The sequence below is a fragment of the Rhinatrema bivittatum genome, chromosome 6 (assembly GCF_901001135.1).
Source record: "Rhinatrema bivittatum chromosome 6, aRhiBiv1.1, whole genome shotgun sequence".
Classification (NCBI taxonomy): domain Eukaryota; kingdom Metazoa; phylum Chordata; class Amphibia; order Gymnophiona; family Rhinatrematidae; genus Rhinatrema; species Rhinatrema bivittatum.
The window spans coordinates 215926286-215950461 of NC_042620.1; the positions used below are offsets into that span (position 1 = coordinate 215926286).

General features: G+C 43.5%; 1 protein-coding gene across 1 annotated transcript in view; it reads left to right on the plus strand.

Annotated features, from left to right (window-relative positions):
• Positions 1-24176, plus strand: part of LOC115093992 (uncharacterized protein CXorf21-like) — a 41657-nt gene that overhangs the window by 11481 nt on the left and 6000 nt on the right. The gene's annotated exons all lie outside the window — the stretch shown is intronic.

The window sequence follows — 24176 nt, forward strand, 5'->3', positions numbered from 1 at the left end:
GCCATTTGGATGCCCAATTTTCCAGTCTCACAAGGTCTTCCTGAAATTTATCACAATCTGCTTGTGATTTAACTACTCTGAACAATTTTGTGTCATCTGCAAATTTGATTACCTCACTCGTCGTATTTCTTTCCAGATCATTTATAAATATATTGAAAAGTAAGGGTCCCAATACAGATCCCTGAGGCACTCCACTGTCCACTCCGAAAATTGTAGGTTCCCCTGAAAGAGAACCTCTTTAAGCTTCTAGCTAGCTTCCAGAATTCGATTCTTATCCCCATAATAGTGAAAACGTAAAATAATAGCTCTCGGGCAGCCATTATCTGCTGGAAGAAGCACCCTGTGCGCTCGGTCTGTCTTTAGCCTGCCATTTTTACATTCCAAATTCAGTGTAAAGGCAGCCAAAAACCTGGCCGGATCACTGCCTTTGACGTTCTCCAGTAAATCCACTATGCCCAGGTCATTTCGACGGTTCCAATTTTCCAAATCATTGAGTTCTTTGACTGTGCGCCTGTGGGCTCACTCTAGGACTTCTGTGCTGTAACCACATCCTCTAGCAATAAATTCCAGAGCTTAACTGTGCGTTGAGTGAAAAGAATTTCGATTTGTTTTAAATGAGCTACTTGCTAACTTCATGGAGTAACCCCTAGTCCTATTATCTGAGAGTAAATAACCGATTTTCATTAACTTTTTCATGTCCTTTCATGATTTTGTAGACCTCTATCATATTCTCCCCACCTCAGTTGTCTCTTCTCCAAACTGAACAGCCCTAACTTCCTTAGCCTTACCTCATACGGCAGCCATTCCATGCCACTTATTTTGGTCGCCCTTCTCTGCACTTTCTCCAGTGCAACTATATCTTTTTTGAGATGCGGCAACCAGAATTGCATACACAACACTATTCAAGAAGCGGTCTCTCACCATGGAGCGATACAGAGGCATTATGACATCCATCATTTTATTTGTCATTTCCTTCTTAATAATTCCTAACATTCTGTTTGCTTTTTTGATTGCCACAGCACACCGAGCCGACAATTTCAATGTATTATTCACTATGATGCCTAGATCTCTTTCCTGGGTGATAACTACTAATACAGAACCTAACATTGTGTAACTACAGCAAGAGTTATTTTTCCCTATATGCATCACTTTGCACTTGTTCACGTAAAATTTCATCTGCCATTTGGAAGCCCAGTCTTCCAGTCTTACAACATCCTCCTGCAATTCATCACAATCCGCTTGAGATTTAACTACTCTGCATAATTTTGAGTCATCACAAATTTGATCACCTCACTCATTGTACCCCTTTCCAGATCATTTATAAATATATTAAAAAGCACTGGTGCACATACAGATCCCCGAGGCACTCCACTGTTTACCTTTTTCCACTGTAAAAACTGACCATTTAATCCTATTCTGTTCCTGTCTTTTAACCAGCTTGCAGTCTACAAAAGGACATCACCTCCTATCCCATTACATTTTAGTTTTCTTACAAACCTCTCATGTGGGACTTTGTCAAACACCTTCTGAAAATCCAAATACACCACATCTACCAGTTCAACTTTGTCCACATTTATTCACCCCTTCAAAAAAAAAATGTAGATTTGTGAGGCAAGACTTTCCTTGGGTAAATCCATGCTGGCTGCATCCCATTAAACCATGTCTATCTAAATGTTTTGTGATTTTATTCTTTATAACAGTTTCCACGATTTTTCCTGGCCCTGAAGACAGGCTTCACTGGTCTATAGTTTCACGGATCACCCCTGGAGGTCTTTTTAAATATCGAGGTTACATTGGCTATTTTCCAGTCTTCAGGTAGAATGGATAATTTTAATGATAGGTTACAAATTAATTGAAATAAGACTGAAATTTCATTTTTTAGTTCTTTCAGAACCCTGGGATGTAAGCCATCTGGTCCAGGTGATTTACTACTCTTCAGTTTGTCAGTCTGGCCTACCACATCTTCCAGGTTTACCGTGATTTGATTCAGGTCATCTGGCTTCTGTTTGCCTTTTTCTTATTTCTTGAAATAACAGGCATAAGTTTGTGCAAACATTGTCAACAACCTTACAATAGCATTTGATATACAAAGCAAAAAAAGAAAGAAGAAAAATAAGTACTGAACAGAATCTAATCTGTTGCATTTTCCTTTTATTTATTTAGATATTTTTATATTACGCTTTTCAGCACTTCAAAGTGCATATCAAAGCAGATTACATTCAGGTACTATAGGCATTTCCCTATCCTCACAGGGCTTACAATCTAATTTTGTATCTGAGGCCATGGAGGGTAAAGTGACTTGCCCAAGGTCACAAGGAGCAACAGTGGGATTTAAATCCTGGTTTCCCTGGGTCATAGCCCACTGCTCTAACCACTAGGCTACTCCTCCACTCAATACATGCAATCTTTAAAAATTGGCTACAGCAAACCCACTACTGGAGAGAATTTCCAAAATTTTGCATCTGTGAATCTAGTTAAAAACCACTTATTGTCTCTATAATACCCTAATATACAGAGCTATTACTTTGCTACCAACATCTCTTCTAAAATTGTTTCTAACTTCAGCAAGTATCAAACATCCTAATATTTCTTGTAATTCTAAAAATTGTTTTTCAAAAGGTTTCTTCAGCTTCTATCAGTCATCACATGAAGTTACAATGAGTGAAAAGAGGAAAGCAAACTTAGTAACTTCCCAAAATAACAGGATCACAGTAACTTGAGGTTTTTGTTCAAAAAAAGTACCTAAAACATATGCCTGTAAATCTCACGCTCACCCTCTAACTGCGCACAGGCATAAAAGCGTTGGCATATACTAAGGAATGATGCTATTTTTAAACATGCAGGGGCATTGCTTTAGGAATGATTTCCAACATAAGAGTTGTAGAAGGGATGTGTGGATGTGGGGTGTGTGGCTTTGAGGAGTGTTTGAGAGGAATGGAGGGTGTGGCTGAGTAACAGAGGGGGTTTGTATGTTGAGAGGATGTGTGTGTGTGTGCATGGGGATGCAGGGCTGTGTATGTGGGGGGCGGGTATGGGAGCCTCTGAGGGATGAATTTATAGGGTCTGTGTGTTTGGGCGGGTAGGAGTGTGTGAGGATGGGAGGGGTTTATGGAGGGAATGTGTGTATGGGAGTTGTGGGGTAATGCTGTGTCTGTAGATGAAGGGTTGTAAGATGTGTGGAGGAATTTTGTGTGGTGGTATCTGGGAGTATGTGTGTGTGTGTATATATATATATATATAGGCATCACAGTGTGTGTTGGGGATAAATGTGTGTTTGGGTGGGTTTGTATGTGGGGGAGTGATCTAAGGGGGATAACGTGGGAGGTTGGAATGTGTAAGGGGAGTTATGGGGTGTGAATGTTTTGGTGGTATGTGTAGAGGTGGTGGATGTGCTTGCAGGGGTGTGGAGGTTGGGGCAAGGGTGGGTGAATTGAGAAGTTGCGTCACTTATTTTCCCTTTTTTTGTAGGAGAGGCGGATGTGCTGGGAGCAGGTGTGTAGGAATGAGTGGGATATTTGCAGAGCCAAAGCTAGCCTATGGTCATAGGCGCCTCTCCTAAAGGGCACGTGCTACCCACCCTACCACACGCAGGGAGGTGGATGAATGGTGCACTTCTGTAAAAGCCACGTTGTAGTTGAAGCAAGAGAGAGAAGAAAAAAAAAGTGAATGCAGGACCCATTTCTGAGCCGGCACGCACTTAGGCCCTGCAGCGACCCTGTCCTAGGATGGCCAATTTTTCCATGGACGTTAATTGGACATCCACTAAATTTCATGCTTTGGGAGGGGAGGCGGGGGAAGGTTACAGACTCATTACTTTGTTTTCAAGCACCCCTCCCTTCAATATACTTTGTTTTATAAAATGTTATTTCAACAATCTTCATAAAGACATCAACCGCCAAAAAGCAGTCCTAAAGTTACCCACATAAACTTAACTGACTAAAGACAGTTGGGTATATTTAGCAACACACCTGCAAGGCTGAATATCCTGACTAATTTTCCCAGGTAAGTTTGTCAGGCTAGTTTTCCTAGCTGGCCACTGGCTGAATATGGACTGTGCCAGTCACTCAAACTGCTTAAATGCAGAACATAGGTTATAATAAGACTGTTTCAACACCAGACTTTAAAACTAAAACGTCCGAGGTTCATGTACATGGCAGCAGCAGCTAGGTCTCCCTCTAACCTTTAAAATTCCTGGGAGTTTATGGATCCAAGTTGTAGATTTAAATACAAAATAGCAAAGGAAAGCTTCAGACAAATCAATGCTTCTTTGTTCTTCTGAATAATTAAGATGGCTTGAGCCATGAAGCACTGAGTGATGCACTGCTGTACAGAATACTGGATGCCTGTCTGCAGAGTTTAAGAGAAAATAGTCTCAGTGACCCTGTGTGCGGAAGGTAATGGTTAGTTTTTCATAAAGTCAGTTAGCCAGTAAGAGAAAGAACATTAATATTTTGAACTCATGGCTCACATCTCAGACTGGAAAAACTCAAATAGATCATGTTGATTTTCTTAAATCATGGGCAATGATGCCCTGCTTGGATTAAAAATTTATATCAATGTTTGATTACACTAGGGATTAAAAAAATGAGTTTCTGTACATATACATAGGACTTCTGTTAAAAGCAATTTACATACTGACTGTAGAAATTATTAATGAGTTACATACTTTGTAATAAAGAAAGATTCAGTCATCACTGACAGCTTTTGGATCTGAGAACTGCCATGCCTACACAGATGTTACAATCTAGCACCATAAACAGAACAATTATCCTTCCAGATGTTCCCATTTCTATATACTTTTTGATTTTTACCTAAAAGAAGTACTTAATGTTTTTTTTTATTGCAAAGGAATACAAAGATCAAGAAGGTACCACATGAATAGAATGGCATTAAAGAAATCCATTCCCCTTCCCCCCCCCCAAAAAAGAAAAAAAATAGAAAAAAGAAAAAGATCCATTAGAATTAAAGCCCTATCAAGTCCACAAAATTATCAGGGATCCAAGCCAGTAATGAGAGAGGAAAAAACAAGAATTATATAACTAAGAACATGAACTAGCAAAGCAGCTGTTATAATTGATACATGAATCAATGAGAGGTACATAGTTAGCCAGCAGAGGAGGTTTAATTAGTCAGAGCAGCAGGGGTCAACTGTTGACTACATTTGTCATTGAGAAAGACAGATTTTGTGGGTCAAGAAAAATTGAATAAGCATTTTGATAGCATACAACACGCAAAGAATAAAAAAAAAAGGCCCCTACTTGAGCCACTTTCTCTCTCACTGCAAGAAATACTTACTTTTGTTTCTGCATGGGATGGATATAGTCATGTCAGGAAATACTCCTGACTTAAAATTAAGAAACAAAAGACTGAAATGATGTTAAACAATCTGAAGAGCCAGTCACTTACATGCTCCAAGATACAGTTCACAAGTAGGGTTGAATTCTTGGCCATCTCGTCTTCAGATTTCTTCAATAGGGCCATCACATCTAAGCGTCAAAGAGCAGTTTTGAGACATCCAATCTTTTCTCCAAATAAACTGTTGAAGTTGGAGGAATCGTCCTTAAAAGTACTTAAGATATGCCCCTTCTAAAGATGTCAACAGCAGATACTGACAGCACAATTGGAAAGTTAGTGAACCTTAAGTTTGAATCCTGACCATATCATCTAGAACTTTGTTTCTTACTGTAAAGGTGTCCGAAACTTGCCCCTTACTAGTGTAGCATCAGTAGTCTCAACAGACCCTGTATTAAGTGTGATGTTAAAGTAGGAGTGATAGGTAGTTGGCTCTCCCCAGTGGGAGGTGTAGGAGTTAACAGAACATCTGTGCCCTTGTGGTACAGGGTTCTTTGGGGGTACCTTTCACAACAGAGACGTGCTGTGATAGGGTGGTCTCTCCAAGGGGAGAGGACTGCCAGTCCTGATTCCTGTCCTGGGAGGGTGGCTGAGGCCTAAGGTTAAGGTGCCCAGGCCTCTTAAGTCTAGGGAGTGTCTGTTGGGGGGTCCAAAAGAGAATCCCTAGGTTTCTTGAAGATCCATTTCAGAGGGATTTCTTTAGATGGAAGAGTGAATTCCTGAGTCTTTTGGTAATGATATGGAGGTAGTTTAAAAAAAAGAGTTGTGAGTTCCTAATCATCATCTGTCCATTGGATACTGCTTCTAAGCTGAGTAAAGAGAGTTTCAAGCTGGAATCCAGGGAATATTGCCAGACTTGGAGGTCTGTTTCAGAGCCGCTGCCTAAAGGGAAGCATCAGCTCCAGAGTTCCTAATTCAGAGGAAGTTCCAGGTTACTACTGAAGTAAGAGAGCTTATCTAGAGAAGCAGGTACCAGGGGAAGTGCCCAGAAGGGAGAGCCTGACCCAGAAAGCTTACCTGCCAGGATGTGCAACCTTTGCTTCTATGTAAGAGACAGAGTTTAATTTTGCGATAAAGTCCAGTATTTTATACATTTAAAAGTGCACTGGATGTGGATTATGTTTCTTGCAAGGACTTAAGTTTTTGGACATCTACTGCGTGGCGTGTGGAATTTTTGGTATTGAATGGAATGTTTGCAGAAGAGCTCCAGAGAAAATTAAATCCCTAAAGGCCTTGAAAGAATGACTCTTCCCTGTTTGGGAAGCACACTAGAGGCATGGGTCCTATACTGGCCCATGACCTCCTCAGTGAGCCCCGTGCCCAAAGAGAAATTGGGACAGCTAATTAAATCTCAGTATAATTATCTTCATCCTGTAGTTTCCCACTTTCCTTTCCAAGTACTCCGTACAGACTTTATAATCCAGAATTTGCTTATCCTGAAGAAAGATCTTAGACTCAATATTTTTTAATTGAACTAATCCAGACAAACAAGTGCCCTCTAAATTTCCTTTAAGCTAATATCTAAGGTTTAAATAAGACTGCTCTGCTCCCAAGACAAGGACTGGTTTAATGCTGGTAATCTGGATGTAGTTTCCAGTCTTAATATAGGCTCTGAAAGAGGTTTCGAAGGACCTGGGCCTATGTGTCGTAAGACATAAGGAATGCCATACTGTATCAGACCAAGGATCCATCAAGCCCAGCATCCTGTTTCCATCAGTGGCCAATCCAAGTCACAAGTACCTGGCATGAATCCAAACAATAGATAAACGTAAATCTTGTTTATTCTGGAAGGGATTCTGTCAGAACAATTCTGATCCTGGTCATGTTATCAGCTGGAGATGATAAAGCAGGAATGCCTGGATTTTTTTGTGACATAGTATAGTATTTATGAGCCAAGGGACAAAGTCCTGCCCTTTAAAGCTGACCAAAAGAAATGGCAAGAAATCTTAATACCGTGCTTAAATTATTCTTATATTCTAAAAACTTAAGAACATAAGAAGTGCTGGGTGTCGAATTCGATTTATCAGATCTCCTTCACCTGAAAGCTCCACTCAGCTTCCTGACCAAGCTGTGCTTCAGTTCGATTCCCAATGCAGAGCTAGAACAATCAGCATATCCCCTATCTAGCTGACTCAGGACTCATTGCAGCTTCAGCATAGTTCTCAGTGCTGTGAGTTTACCCTGCATTCAGCACTATTTAGCTGCATAAGTATAGCTTATGCAGTTTAGTAGCAGCCATAAAAAAGATATAGTTGCGATAGAGAATGTACAGAGAAGGGCAACCAAAATGATAAAGGGAATGGAACAGCTCCCCTATGAGGAAAGACTATAGAGGTTAGGACTTTTCAGCTTGGAGAAGAGATGGCTGAGGGGGGATACGATAGAGGTGTTTAAAATTATGAGAAGTCTAGAACGGGTTAATGTGAATCAGTTATTTACTCTTTTGGATAATAGAAAGACTAGGGGGTACTCCATGAAGTTAGCATGGGGCACATTTAAAACTAATCAGAGAAAGTTCTTTTTCACTCAACGCACAATTAAACTCTGGAATTTGTTGCCAGAGGATGTGGTTAGTGCAGTTAGTGTAGCTGTGTTTAAAAAAAAGGACTGGATAAGTTCTTGGAGGAGAAGTCCATTACCTGCTATTAAGTTGACTTAGAAAATAGCCACTGCTATTACTAGCAACAGTAACATGGAATAGACAGTTTTTGGGTAATTGCCAGGTTCTTATGGCCTGGATTGGCCACTGTTGGAAACAGGAAGCTGGGCTTGATGGACCCTTGGTCTGACCCAGTATGGCATGTTCTTATGTTCATTGAGTAAGCGCCTTTGCTCACTCGTTGCTAAGCCACATAAGTCACTAGTATGGCTAAAGAGTTAGCCGCCTAACTTGTGGGCGTGTAGTGGGCGATAGGGGCAGAGAGAGTTAGCTGTACAAGTTAAGCGGCTAACTACCGATATTCAGTCTTAGCCAAATTTAGATGAGCCATAGAGCAAGTCTAAATTTAGCTGGCTATAACCTATACGACTAAGCGTGGATATATTCACGAAATAACAGTGGCTTAGTTATGCTGCTGAATATACCTTGTAACTTAGCCAAATAAGTTATATCTGGCTATAGTTTTGATTCTACTTTCACTTTGTAATTTTAGCTGTTATGATCTTTTAATTCTATCTATTGTATTTCTCTGTTTTAATTATTTGTAAACCGTTGTGAAGGTTTTTACTGATGTGACGGTCTAAAAAAAATCAAATAAACCATGAATTACTTAAACGGCCAGCTTTGAATATTGACTCTACTATTTTCTTGTCTAATTCAGTGATTCTCAACCCAGTCCTTGGAACACACCCGGCCAGTCAGTTTTTCAGGATAAACAAATGAATATACATGAGATAGATTTGTATACAGTGGAGGTAGTGCATGCAGGTCTCTCTCATGCATATTCATTTTAGGGATGTGCATTCATATTGTTTTGTTTCATTACATTATGTGAATAAAGTTTTTGTGCACATAAAATTCTATTTACACACATAAAATCAATGTTATGTTCTTATGGAAACATATTTGAATAAAAACACATTTTATGTTTGTACTTAACTAGCAAAACAAAATTAAAAGTGCAATGAACAACCCGCCCCCCCGAAACAACAAAATGAAAAAAAATAGTTGTTCTCATGTATATCCCAAATTCATTGTGGATGTCTTGAAAACCAGAATGGCTGTGTGTCTGAGGACTGGTTTGAGAACCACTGGTTTAATTTATTATTTTATCCACTTGAGATTAAATAATTGTGTGTGTGTGTGTGTGTGTGTGGGGGGGGGGGGGTGTTACACTTTTTGTTTCATTTAAAATGAATCCCCCCCCCCCAAAAAAAAAAACACCCTTGAAATAAAAAGGAACAAGAAAAAAAAAATAATAAAAAAAATTGTCTGGTCCCTGGTTTGTCACAAAAAAAAAAAAAGTTCTGGATCCTTGCATGAAACGCTTTTGAAAATTACCCTCATAATGAATTCCATCTTTCAAGCAGGTTCAAAATTGACTACACAACAGAAAGAGTCAACTTTTTGGATACTTCAGTTTCGTCAATAATGGTTATCTACAAACATCTGTATAGAGAAAAATCACCTGACAAGTGCGGTTACCTTCACAGTTCCAGCTTCCACCCTTCACATACAAAAGGATCCATTATACATACTAAGCTGTGCAATATCTTTATATATGTTACTCCTGGGGGAATTTGCGCACAAAAAATAAAATTCTGCAAACTTTATATTGGTCAAAATAACACAATTTACACAACAGTCTTTAAGTAATTACATTTTAAATTAATATCGAAAAAAGTTATTACTTAAAGATGCAGAATTTGAAATATTTTGAGCAGAATTTCCCTAGACATTCACTGTAAGAGTGACCCTTCTACTCGCTCTCCCTACTCCCCTGGCCACTTTGCCCTCTCAGGCCCCAACTCCTCCACCTGCCAGTATCTCTCCCCCTTCCCCTCTAGGCTCAACCCCTTCCACTCTATTGCCACCCCCAGAGTTTGACCCCGTTCTCAGTACTGCCCCTCACACAGGCTCCCTCTGTCCCTCCCTCTCTCACACACATGCTTCCTTTCTCTAGCACACAATACACACACCGTCATACAGGCTTCCTCACTCTCTCGCGCACACACATCCCCTCATACAGGGCCCTCTCTCTTGCATACACACCCACACAAGCTCCCTTTCTCTCTCACACATACATCCTCACACATGTTACCTGTGTCTCTCTTACAAACCCCTTCACACAGGCTCTGTCTCACACATTCACAATCCCTTCACACAGGCTAGCACCCTCACACACACAATATCCCTTTTTCATACACATACGCTCCCACTCTCTCACACATATACATATGCTTTCACAACCTCCTCATATCGGATCCCTCTCTCTGAAACCCACACTCAAGCATCCCCTCCCCTCTCCCCCCCCCCCCCCCGCTCTCTTACCTCCCATGCACTCTCACTGTCTCCTCCCACACACCCAAACACATTCTCTCTCACCGGGGCCTTTATCTTCACTGCGAGCGGAGCAAACTCCGTTCGCGGCACAAGGGGGCCTTCCATCTTTGCTGCGAACGGCGCACCAGGGCCTTCATCTTCGCTGCGGAGCGCATCCATAATTCCCCCAGGACTAATATGTGCTCTAACTCAGAAGGCAGGGACAAACACTCAGTAGCCTTAACTGATCCCTTCAAACAAAAAGCCTACATCCTTAAAATCCTCACTTGAAACTCACAGGGCAAAGCTACCACAATTCAATGAAAGAAGCAGCACAGAAATGAGGAGCCCTTGTAGTAACATATAGCCCAGATGGAAAAACTGAAGAATCATAAGAGATATAGCCACTACTCCTGGAGAATGAGTCACTGAAAGAAATATTCCCTGCTCTGCCGATATTAACTTTCTGGCAACCATCTAATCTGAAGCAAAAACAGAAACTTGAAAAGAAGAGAATGGCACATATCCGTGCAACATACCATGCTGCAAACTCTGCAAGAAGCAATACTTAATCAGCAGCCGCCCAGTTTATCCAGTCTAGACTGGCAGATCTGTATTTGTACACGAGTATTATTTTACCATAAATATGTATGTTTTATTGTAAACTGCCGAGACCACTGGATTGTTGCGGCTTATGTTTTAAAATAAAATAAATGCCAATGTATAGTTCTCAACAAGGGAAAAAAAGACAGCCCAAAGGGACCCTATTCTTGCTTCTCTTCTAATGTACATATTATTAAATGGATAAAATGTGAAGAGGGATGCTATATTGACAAAACAAGCCAGAAGTTAAAGACAAAAAACAAACCCACATATCCCTGAAAAGAAAAACAAAAAAAAGAGTAAGGTGACCATTCCATGGGGGAACATTTTTCAGGACTAGATCACTGCATTAATAATCTTGTGATCAGGATATGAAAGGGAAATTCAAGAACCTGTGAATTAAAAATGATCAAATGCTTCAGAACTGACATAAAGGGACTTAACAACACATAGTAAATGACGGCAGAAAAAGGCCAGCTTGGTCCATCCAGTCTTCCCAGCAATCTTTAACAGAGAGACTGTCTACCAGATAGAACTCTACTGCCTCACTGTCACCTTCTGATCACTCTACCACATCAGCTCCCATCCTTCCCCCTACCCTTTGAGAACATAAGACTTGCCATTCTGGGTCAGACCAAAGGTCCATCAAGCCCAGCATCCTGTTTCCAACAGTGGCCAATCCAGGTCACAAGTACCTGGCAGGATCCCAAGGGGTAGATAGATTCCAAGCTGCTTATCTTGGGATGAGCAGCATGGAATCTTTACACCACTGTTGTAATGTATTTTATGAATCAGGTGTCTTTTGCTCTGCCTGTTCATTCTGATTTGATCTGAGAAAGGGAGCGTTAACTCTTGAAACCTAGTAAAGAAATATATTAAGTTAGACCAATAAACAACTGTCACCTCATATGTTTGTTGACCATTATTTTTGTGACAATTACATGGAAACTTTATCCTCTGATAAGGAAGAAATCCATAGCACTATTTTTGGAAATATTATGGGTTATTAACTAATACAGGCATCATACATTTTCAGAATGAATTTAAATAAAATTTCAGATCAGTGTTCAATGTATTCCATGATAAAGACAATTTATTTTTATATTTTAAAATGGGTAGGAAATTAGTTTTCACTTAGTAAGAAAATGAAGACTCTACTGCCATCTACTGTCAAAGAATAAAAGTATTAGGTTTTTTTTCTTCAGTATTTAGTGTGATTGCAAAGTGAGACTAGCCACTGAATGACATAATTATAACATGATTTATTCAAGGTTCTTTTCCATGATGACACAATGGAAGAAAAACTTGATAAATGTAGCCATAAATAAGATGGCAGAAAAAGACAACGTATTATAGTATAGCTGTGAAAGTGGGCAAAGGTCAAATCTTGCTTAGTTTTGAGAGACTAGGAAGCAAAAGGCTGAAGCAGAGGTTTAGTCAGAGGCACAATGAGTGAAAAACAGAGGCCCATATTTGGTGCCATTTAGCTGAATAAGTTTCAACTAATCTGGCTAAATAGCGGTGACTGAATATGTGCCCGAGATCAGCAGCAGCCACCTAGCTGAATAACTATTTGGTCTGGCTGGTTAGCCACCTAAGTGGAAGGGGGCAAGTGCATAATTGGAAGTAGCTGACCAGATAAAATTACTCAGATAACTCTGAGTTAGCCAGATAACTCATCCGGCTAAGTATGGTCATAGCACAGACTTGTCCTAAAGTTAGCTGGATAGATGGGTATATTCAGTAGCGCATGCCCACTGAACAAACCCAGCATGTTCATCCAGCTAACTAGCTGAAATGCACAGCGGCTCAATATGGACCTCATGATTGCTGTATGCAGTTGAAGTGTGTTGCATTTCTTTTTTCCCCATGAGATGTTTATGCAATCATGGAGGTCCCTATTTTAAAGAAATGATTTCAGAAAACTGAATCGGATTTCTAGCCCAAAACATACACAATGAGACGAACACTATCTTCTTTATGGCAAAGACCTAAAAAAGGTCCAGTGACCAAAGCAGCACATTGAGAAATGGGGATGCTTCCACAAAGCACACGTCTGTGCATACTTCAAAAAATAAGTTTAGGAAACACCTGAAAAATACAGACTATGTAGGTAAATGGGAAAAAAAAATATGTATTTGAAATTTCTGCATGCTACGTTCATGGCAGATAACATCATACACACAAAAGTTGTGACATAAAATGTAAATCATAAAATAAAGATAAGTTACAACATAACATATAGACAAACAATTGTTTCATGATGTAATCTTTGTAGCATTATAGGCTGTATTTGCTGACAAAGAGCCCTGCAGGTGAGCACAAATGTTCATAGGTTTTGCCTGTGGTCCCTCATGCATCCTATGAGTATTGGCACCTTTTTCCAGAAAGATAGCACTGGATATATATGTGTCCATTTTAGAAAAAAGCATCATTTACCCAAATTATTTTTGGATCAGGAGGGATACAGCAGGAAATAATTTGCTTAGTATCGCTTTGCCGAATAGTTACTGCCAAAACAATAGTGATGGCCTGAAAGAAGATATTTGATTTAGTTAGGAGGCAAAGACACCTTAGATGATCATTAATACTCCACTCAGTTTACTGACATTACCCAAATATTTTTATATTCCGCAACTTCCATTAGTAAGTCCAGTGCAGATTACATTCATAAAATCACCACAAACAGTAAAATAAAGCAGGAGTTGCTTGCCTATTACAGGTGTTCTCCATGGACAGCAGGATGTTAGTCCTCACACATGGGTGACATCATTAGATGGAGCCCGGCACGGAAAATGTTTATCAAAGTTTCTTTAGTAGTGGGTGGGTTTCATGAGGACTAACATCCCGCTGTACTTGGAGAACACCTGTTACAGGTAAGCAACTCTGCTTTCTCCATGGACAAGCAGGATGGTAGTCCTCACACATGGGTGATTAAGGAGCTCCAGGCAGCAGAGAACAGGTGCCAACGTGCACAGCAACTGGAGCTGCAACAACCACAGGAGGCGGCCTGCACCAAAGGGCAAGGCCCAGAGAGGGAGAGTTGGGTTTTCATGGCTGGAAGAGATTACAGAGGATGGACTGTCCGAAATGACTGTCCTGCCGGCCATCCTTGTCCAGGCAATAATGCGAGGCAATGTATAGCGGGAACTTCAGGTCACCGCTCTGCAAATCTTGTGAATGGGAACTGCATGCAAGTGAGCCACTGAGACTGACATGGCATGGACAGAGCTTTGACACAGACATCAAGCTGCAAACCTGCCTCTACATAACAGAAAGCGATGCAATCCGCTAACCAGTGGGATAGAGTCTGCTTGGAAACAGCGACTCCTAAACTGTTCCTGTCGAAGGAGACGAAAAGCTTCCAGGAGAGATACTTAAGATCACAAGAACACAACGGTTCAAATGGAGGTTTCATGAGTTGCGAGAGGACTACGTTGAGATCCCAGGAAACTGCCGGGGGGTGAGTGGGGGGCATTAGTTGTAACAAGCCCCTCATGAATCGGCCCACTAGCGAATGGAAAGAAATTGCAAAACCAGCCGAACCCTGATGGTATGCCCTGATGGCACTGAGGTGAACCCTCACTGATGTTGTCTGCAGACCAGAAATCGGAGAGGGACAACAGGTAGTCCGAGAGTGCAGGAGGGGAGCAAGAGAAGGGATCCAGACTGTGACCCTAGCACCAAGAAGAAAGCCATTTCCACTTCAGATTATGGAACTTTCTGGTGGAAAGTTTCTGGACTCCAGAATGACACAAGATATCTCTTCCGACAGGCCAAGGGTCCCTACCATTACCTGGTCAACATCCAAGCCATGAGAGACAAGGCTTGCAAGCTGGGGTGGCAGCACCTGTCCTGGGTGATGAGGTCCGGAGCCATCCCCATTCGGATCAGGGGGCACAAGGTCAGTTCCCGAAGAGTCGGGAACCAGACCTGACTGGGCCAGCAGAGGGTGATCAGAATAATGGAGCCCTAATCCTGCTGCAACTTCTGGAGCATCTTTGATATGAGAGGAAGGGGGGAATACACGTGCCTCAGTAGATAGAGAAGGCATCTGCTATTGATCTCTTGCCTCTCTTGCTGAGGGAGCAGAAGCAGCACACTTTTCTGTTTTCCACTGAGGTAAAAAGGTCTATGTCCGGGGTCCCCCCAGGAGCATAAGATGCATTTCACTACATCCTGACTGAGGGACCATTTGTGGGGCCAGAACATCCGGCTCAAGGCATCAGCCAGAAGGTCCACCCCGGAAGGTACACCGCCCAGAGAGTGATGCTGTTTTTGATGGCCCATGATCAAACATGGACAGAGGGGGAGGGGGAATGATCACACCCACCCTGGTTTGTTCAGGTACCACATGGCCACCTGATTGTCAGTCTGAACCAGAATCACCTTGTTCACGAGCTGCTCTCGGAACACCCACAGGCATAGAGGATCGCTCGCAACTGCAAGAGGTTGATCTGAATCCGTGACTCCTGAACTGACCAGAACATGCGCTCCCCACTCCATATGAGAAGCGTTGGTGGTAAGTGTGGCCTGGGGCTGAGCACTCCAAAAGGGGCAACTCAGCTCCAGGTTCAAGGGAATTGTCCACCACAGGAGAGACTGCATGCAGGTCATGCAGAGCCCAACACCATTGAGAGCACAATGCCCACTGTGCCCCTGTCACGTGTAACTGAGCAATTGGGGTAATATGCACCATCGCCACCATATGGCCCAGCAGTTAGAGGAACTAGTGAGTGGAGACATGGGGGCAACTGGAGATGTGTTGGGCAATAACTGAAAGGGTCTCTGCCCTGCCCCGAGACAGGAAAGCCTTTACCTGGATAGTGTTCAGGTGCACTCCAAGGAAGTCCAGTTGCAACTACGGCTGCAGATGGGATTGGGAAAGTTGATCAAGAATCCCAGAGAGTCTCCAAGGTGTTGATCGTGAGGCGTATGGCACACTGAGCCCCTTGGTGGGAGTTGCTCTTGATGAGCAAATCATCAAGGTAGAGGAAAACATGAATTCCCCGCCTTTGAAGATAGGCACGGAGACATTTGGTAAAGACCCAGGGCACAGATGCCAGACCAAAGGGCAGAACTCGATACGGATAGTGGTTTCTGTTGACTAGGAATCTCAGGTACTGCCGATCCTCCTGAAAAATGGGGATATGGGCGTACGCGTCTAAGATCATAGAAACATAGAAATAATGGCAGAAAAGACCAAATGGCCTGAGGGAGCAGAGCCAGTCTCCCGCCTTGAGAAGGGGAATCAGGGTGCCCAGCAAGACCATTTTGAACTTTTCCTTTACCAAGAAATGGTTTAAAGCTCTCAGGTACAGAATGGGGATTAGAAAATACCTGGAGTAGAATCCTTCACCCCTTTGGCTGGGTGGGATGGGTTCGACTGCCTGAGTAAGAACGAGGGTGGACAGCTCCACTCGAATTATCCATAAGTCCCCTGCCACTCTCCACCAGGGACATGGAGGGGAAGCAGGGTGGAAGTCGCTGGAAATGCAGTCGGTAACCCTGACGGTCGATAGATAGGACCCAGAGATCCAATGTAATCAAGATCCACTGATCTGCGAATAGCTGGAGTTGATTTGGACCCATGGAGAAGGCTGGCTCATGCTCCCTAGCCACCAGTCAAAACCCCGTGGCGGGGTTCTGCGGCGGAACCATAGGTGCCAGAGGTGGATTAGATTGTCTCTGCCTTGTCTTGGGGACAGGCCTTTGAGCCCTGGACCTCGGAGCGGGTGGGTAATATTTACGAGGCCAACAGAAAGGCCATTTAGGATATTGCCGTGGGGGCTTTCTGGTAGGCTGGGTGTCGGACGTACTAGCCCGCAACTGCTGAAGGGTCTCCTGGTAGTCCTTCAGCTGAGAGTCACAGCCTCTCTAATCCTGTCTCTAAACAGGTTCTCCCCCGTACACGGCAAGTCAGCTAGACAGTCCTGGATCTCAGGGTGCAAGTTGGAGGCCTGTAGCCATGCCACCCGTCGGGCTCCAATGCTGCTGCAGTGGTTCTCATGGCTGTCAAGACATCATAAGCCAAGCGAACCTTGTGCTTATCGTACTCCAAGCCCTTCTGGACAATAGACTGGATGCCCTCCTGGAATTGTTGAAGCAGATGCTCACTAAATTCCAGGGCCTGCTTCCACAGGTTCTGGGAATACTGTCCATTGTAAAGCTGGTAGCAATCTATGCAGGCAAAGAGCATAGCACCCTGAAACACTTGGCTCACCAAAATATCAAGAACTTTATGCGCATGCCCTGGAGGAGCGGAGGCATGGGTACAAATCCTCTTAGCCTTTTTTCAGGGCTGACTTCCACCACCGAATGGTGGTAGAGTTGACGGCGGTTGAAGCCAGTGGATGGCTGGACTAGGTATACCGCATCGGTCTTCCTGTTAACTGGCGGCACAGAGATGGGGTGCTCCCATAGGCGGGTCACCAGCTCCTTGAAAATGTCATGGACTGGTACCACCACCTCTTTCGTGGCATCCGTGAATTGCAGGATCTCAAGCATTTTATGCCTAGAGTCCTGCTCTGTGAACAGTTGGAAAGGCAGTGATTCAGCCATGGCCTTGACAAATCCCAGGAAGGAAAGATCCTCTGGGGAGATTGCCATTGTTCCTCCGGTGGAGAGGATTTGGAAGACAATCTTCCAATTTCTGGGAGGAGGATACAGATGCCTCCCTATCTCAGGACAGTATAATGCACTAGGGGAAGAAAATATAGTATAATAGGTTCCCTATATCTATACAATGTCATTCGTTAAAGGAACCCTCTATATCAATATCAACTCACACAATATGTCAGTAAATATATTTTATTAATGAGACCACACCATAAAACCTGTCTAGACAAAGAGTACTAACACAACCACACTTCACATTCATACCAACATTCCACACATTAAAAAATCAACATATTTAATATTGAATAATACTTAATAACATGTGCAAAAAGCAACATTTAAACAGCACTGTATATAATTATGTAATGTTTTTCAACAATAAACATATTCTTCCACGTTGTTATTCAATTACATATATACATCAAATTCATTCACGGAACACTGGAGAATAAATATATTAAACTCAAGGGATATCCCTTTTTAATCACCATCAATATCCAGTGACCAAATGATTTAGCATAGTCCATTGGACTCCTTTCAGAGTCATAGGGAGCTTCTCCCTCATTGTGACCCTCCAGGGATGCGGGGGGGGGGGGGGGGGGGGGGCCAAAGGCCAAATTGGTGTGCGCAGCTTGGCCCTTGAAGGCACCGAGACACAAGCCAGAAGATTTATGGACCTCCAGGCCGCAAGAGCACAGAAGGCATCAGTGGAACCAATCCCTGAGGGCCCTGGGAGAGCTGGCAGGTGAGTTGGCACTGTGCGCCTCTGGGCTGTTATCAAGCCCAATGGCCCATCCTCCTCCTCAGAGTCACTCACTGATATAGGGGCCAGAGGCAGTGGCAGCGGTGCGCCCATTGACCAAGGGGCTTTGGACACCAAAGCCGGCTGCTTCAGCAGCATACCGAGCAGCATGTTGAGCCGCTCTAGGAAAGGTGCAAGCACTGGTGGAGCAGGCTCTTGTGGTGGAGATGGTACCCAGGGAACTGGAGGCTCGAGGGCCTGGCTGACCGCCCACTGCATGTGGCTCTCTAAATCCTCCTCAAAGGCCAGTGAGGATAGAAAGGCCTGAGAAGCTGCTGGCAGAATCGGTACATCCTCTGGATCGAGGGGGACAGAGCCCTCCACCGGTGTCGGTTGCCTGGAAGCATCAGTACGGTCGGAGGGAATGGCCTCCTCCACCCTCAACTGCTTCGTGGGAAGCACAGAAGTCAATGCCTTCTCATGGTCTGGTTTCAATGAAGAGAATGATCCATGATGGTGCTTCTTAGACCTTTCTCAATTATCACTGTGGTCCTTGCCTGGTACAGATGGTGACGTTGAGGAACCCGACCGGGAACAGGACGACAGGGATAGCAGATGGTCCCCTGAGCCTAGTTTGGGGCCAGACAAAGTAGGAGGCAAACCCGGAGTTGGGGCTGGGGGCTCCTTTCTAAGTGGGGTGGAGGTCCCTGATGCAGAGGATCTGACCTAAAAGTTTTTCCATTTTGTCAAGACAGGACAGACAACCTTTGGCGATCATCTGGGCGCAAAGATCGCAGACATCGTGAGAAGCTCCCAGGCAAAGGACGCAGACCTCGTAGGGGTCTGTGATGGACATAGTCTGAGGGGCACTGGCGGAAGCCGGTCGATGTCATGGACAAAAGAGCACAGCGCACAGTCGATGGTCAGTGGGCACCAGGAGGTGAAGCCGTCGGGGATCAACCATGAAGGCACGAAGCACTTACCGAAGGCTGCCCAATGCGGGTGAGGGACCCTATGTAATGCGTGTAAGGAAAAAACACTTTAAAATAGCCAAAAAAGAAGTGCGAGCTCCGAAACTACAAAGCAATAGCTGCATGGAAAAGAAGAGACTGAAGAAGAACCCCACATGGACACGTGGTTAGCGGCATGCTCAGTGTGCCTGCCAAAGTTTCTAGAAACTTTGACAAACATTTTTCATGCTAGGCTCCATCTAATGTCACCCATGTGCGAAGACTGTATTCTCTAAGGACAAGCAGAATGGTAATCAATATAAAACATATATACCTAAAAAAAAAAAAAAAAAAAAAGATTTAAACAATATTGTTAAATGCATCTTAAGATAATAAGCCTTAACCATCTTCCGAAAAGTTTTATTTCTGTCTGGGATCGTATTTCTATTGGAAGTTCATTTCAAAGTCTGGGCCCAATATAAAAAATGCATGTTTATGTGAAGTCTGAAGCTTATAGTTCTCTATTGTTGGGAACCTAAGTAGATGCACCTTAGCTGATCTTAAATCTCAAGCTGGAACATACCAATGTGCCTTTTATTTGCTTCCAGGAGCCCTGAGATCCAAATAAATTTACTTCTCCCAGAAGTAACACCAGACCAGAGTGCTTCTACATACCCCCATTACTTCCCATGGAAGTTTGACACATTGCTCCGTAAGCAACTTTAGCTGATTGCTTGTCCTAAGCAGTTCAGAAAGTAGTTAAAAGCTTATTTACTCAAACTTTTAAAAACTTGTGAACATTTGTGCTCCTCTTTGTTGTCAACCAGATACAGCCTATAATGCTGGAAAGATTACTCCATGAAACAATTGCTTGACTATATGTTATATTGTAACTTATCTGTTTTATGATTTATAATTTATGTCACAACTTTTCTATGTATGATGTTATCTGCTATGAACACAAGATACGTACAGAATATAAAAGTTTTAAAACTGTTTTTGCTTTGTGCAAAATATACACGATAGCTGTAACAGATCCTCTATCAAATAGCAAACATATTAAAAAAAAAATAATTTTCCCTATTTTTAGTCTAACATTTCCTATATAAAAGCTGCTTTTAAATACTCAGTGCTACCTTTCCTGCAAGAAATGGCTACACTCGCCTTTTCAAAAAAACATTTTTGTCTAACCCTTATACATACATTATCCTCTTCGAGATTCACTCTACCTTTTATCCTAATAAGCTTTTTCCTTTTATTCATAAATTTACACTTTTTCTTTTATAAACTCAAATGTGTTGCATCACAAGCAAGTACATTTGCATAGCACACACTTTCCACATACCCACCATTCATCTTCTTTATCACATAGGAAACATCCATAACTGATATTATGATATACAGTAATGTTTTGTAATGTCTGTAAAAACAAGTTATTGAGATATATAATAAAGAACATATCTAAAACAATCTGTTTTAAATATCTAAAAAACAAATAAAAATAAAATAAAAAAAAGGAAACATCCATGACCATGGATCCCCAGGGAAATCAGAAGATACAGATATTATTGCCATGTCTTAATGCCAAATTAGGAAGCACTGACTACGTATAGCACTATCAAACTGATTAACTAAGGTGCGCTTCCACATTATCGCACAATAATGTACATTATTTACCATGGCTTCCATTATTTCTAATAGGGCCTCATAGTAATGAGACCAGTTGTGGCTTAGGAAACAGCCAAGAGAAACAAGGAGGCAGAATCTGGCTATTTCCTTAAGTACAGTTTATTTACAGTGAAAAAGCCAAAAATCAAAACAAATAATACAGCTTATCCGAGCTTCAGGTAACACACACAGTCCTCAAACATAGCAGTCTTTGTGTAGGTTGGGTCTCTTCCTGCTCCCTGGGGCTTGCATCCTTATGCTAAGCTGAAGGGATCCTCCCTAGGCTCAGAATCCCTTGCTGGGTTAGGACTTGAGAAAGACTGGGCAAGATAGCTGTGGACGGTCCCTTAAGGTGGATTGAGGGAGTTTCCTATAGAGTCTCTCACATACACTTCCTCTTAGCTCAGCCTTGCCGGGATGAGCACCTGCCTATACCAGGGACACCTCTCTGGACAGAAAATCTACATTGGCATTTTCCCATCCTGTCCTATGTCGGATCTTATAGTTGAAGGGCTGTAGGGCCAGGAACCATCTCATCACTTTTGGATTGGACTCCTTTCTATATATCCATAGCAGTGCTTGGTAGGGATGTGAATCGTTTTAGGACGATTAAAATTATCGTCCGATAATTTTAATATCGTCTTAAACCGTTATGGAACACAATACAATAGAGATTCTAACGATTTATCGTTATAAATCGTTAGAATCGTGAGCCGGCACACTAAAACCCCCTAAAATCCACCCCCGACCCTTTAAATTAAATCCCCCACCCTCCCGAACCCCCCCCAAATGAGTTAAATAACCTGCGGGTCCAGCGGCGGTCCGGAACGGCAGCGGTCCGGAACGGGCTCCTGCTCCTCAATCTTGTTGTCTTCAGCCGGCGCCATTTTCCAAAATGGCGGCGAAAAATGGCGGCGGCCATAGACGAACACGATTGGACGGCAGGAGGTCCTTCCGGACCCCCGCTGGACTTTTGGCAAGTCTCGTGGGGGTCAGGAGGCCCCCCACAAGCTGGCCAAAAGTTCCTGGAGGTCCAGCGGGGGTCAGGGAGCGATTTCCCGCCGCGAATCGTTTTCGTACGGAAAATGGCGCCGGCAGGAGATCGACTGCAGGAGGTTGTTCAGCGAGGCGCCGGAACCCTCGCTGAACGACCTCCTGCAGTCGATCTCCTGCCGGCGCCATTTTCCGTACGAAAACGATTCGCAGCGGGAAATCGCTCCCTGACCCCCGCTGGACCTCCAGGAACTTTTGGCCAGCTTGTGGGGGGCCTCCTGACCCCCACGAGACTTGCCAAAAGTCCAGCGGGGGTCCGGAAGGACCTCCTGCCGTCCAATCGTGTTCGTCTATGGCCGCCGCCATTTTTCGCCGCCATTTGGAAAATGGCGCCGGCTGAAGACAACAAGATTGAGGAGCAGGAGCCCGTTCCGGACCGCTGCCGTTCCGGACCGCCGCTGGACCCGCAGGTTATTTAAGTCATTTGGGGGGGTTCGGGAGGGTGGGGGATTTAATTTAAAGGGTCGGGGGTGGGTTTTAGGGGGTTTTAATGTGCCGGTTTTGCGATTTTTCGATTTTTCATGATTTTTCACGATATTTTACCCCCCCAAACGGCAACAATACGATTCCCTCCCCCTCCCAGCCGAAATCGATCGTTAAGACGATCGAGGACACGATTCACATCCCTAGTGCTTGGTGGCCTGTTATAAAAGTGTGAACTGCTGTCCCAGCAGGTAGAAGTGCAAATCTCTAAGGCCCACTTGACTGTCAAGGCCTCCTTCTCAACTGTTAAGTAATGTCTCACCCATGGCATCAGCTTCCGGCTAATGAATGCCATGGGATGTTCTTGGCCATCCTTCTCTTGGATTAAGACTGCTCCTAAGCCTAGTCCTGAGGTATCTGTTTGCACCGTGAAGGGTTTCTGTGAAGTCTGAACTTATCAGGACCAGTTTGGAGCATAACGCCTCTATCAGAACCCGGAAGGTCTTTTCTGCTTCAGCTGACCACTAGATCTTCTCTGGTGCTTACTTCAACAACCTTGTGAGAGGCTCTGCCTTCTCTGAGTAATTGTGAATAAACCTCCTATAGTACCCAGTAAAACCTAAGAATGCTCTCACTTTCACTTTTTTTTGCGAGACTGGCACCCAGGTGAGTGCCTCAGTTTCCTGGGTCTGCGGATGATCCTTGCCCTTTCCCAGGGTGTAGCCAAGATACTGGACTTCTTGCACTCCCAACAAGCATTGCTTAGGGTTAGCCATCAGTCCTGCTTTTCTCAGACTGGTTAGCATGGCCTGGAGTTGGCTTAGATGTGTCTTCCAATTTGTGCTGTATACCACGATGTCATCCAAGTAGGCGGCTGTGTTCCCTTGGTGTAAATGGAGCAGGCGGTCAACCAGGCTTTGAAACTTTGCAGGGGAGCCATGGGAGTCCAAATGGGAGGAACCTGGAAAAGTTCCCTTGATGTTAAGAATGCAGTCTTCTCCTTTGCCGCTGGCATGAGAGGTACCTGCCAATAGCCTTTTATAAGGTCCAGGGTAAATATGAACTGGGCTGATCCCAGATGCTCAATCAGTTTATCCACTTGTGGCATCAGAAACACATCACGTTTTGAGACCTCATTGACCTTTTTAAAGTTAATGAAGAACCTTTTGCTTCCATCTGGCTTCTGGCACTAACAATATGGGTAAGAACCAATCATTGTTATGACTCCTCTATAAACCTGAGCTAGAGGATCTCCCTCACTTAGGTCTCAAAGGTGCAGTGCCTGGCCTAAGGAATCCAATAGGGTCATTGCCATACCAGAACTCCAGGAGGTGTAATGATGTCATACTGTACCAGGTGATTACAACTTGGTAGGTTTGAGAAGATTTCCTTGTTTTGCTCCACCAACTGCTTCTAGTCAACTGTCTGTGGTGGACAGCTGCTCGTCAAAAGGAATCTGAATTCAGTCTACTTCAGGTCTGACATCTGGACCAAACTCTCCTTGCAGCACTCTGCACTCCTGTGAATTCCACTTCTTCAGGTTTATGTGGCAGATTTGAGGTTTTTTTTCATTTATCTGGCTGGGCTATTTTATAATCCACGGGTAGTGTTTTCTCCAACACTTCATAGGGTCCGTGCCAACAGGCTAACAACTTGCTTTCCAGAAGAAGGGAGGAGGACAAGAATGCAGTGCCCTGCTGGAATACTCTTTGGATTGTGAGGCGGTTTTAATCTTGGGCTCGGGTAGCCTGTGCCTTCTCTAGGTGTAGGCGGGCTGCCTCTTCAG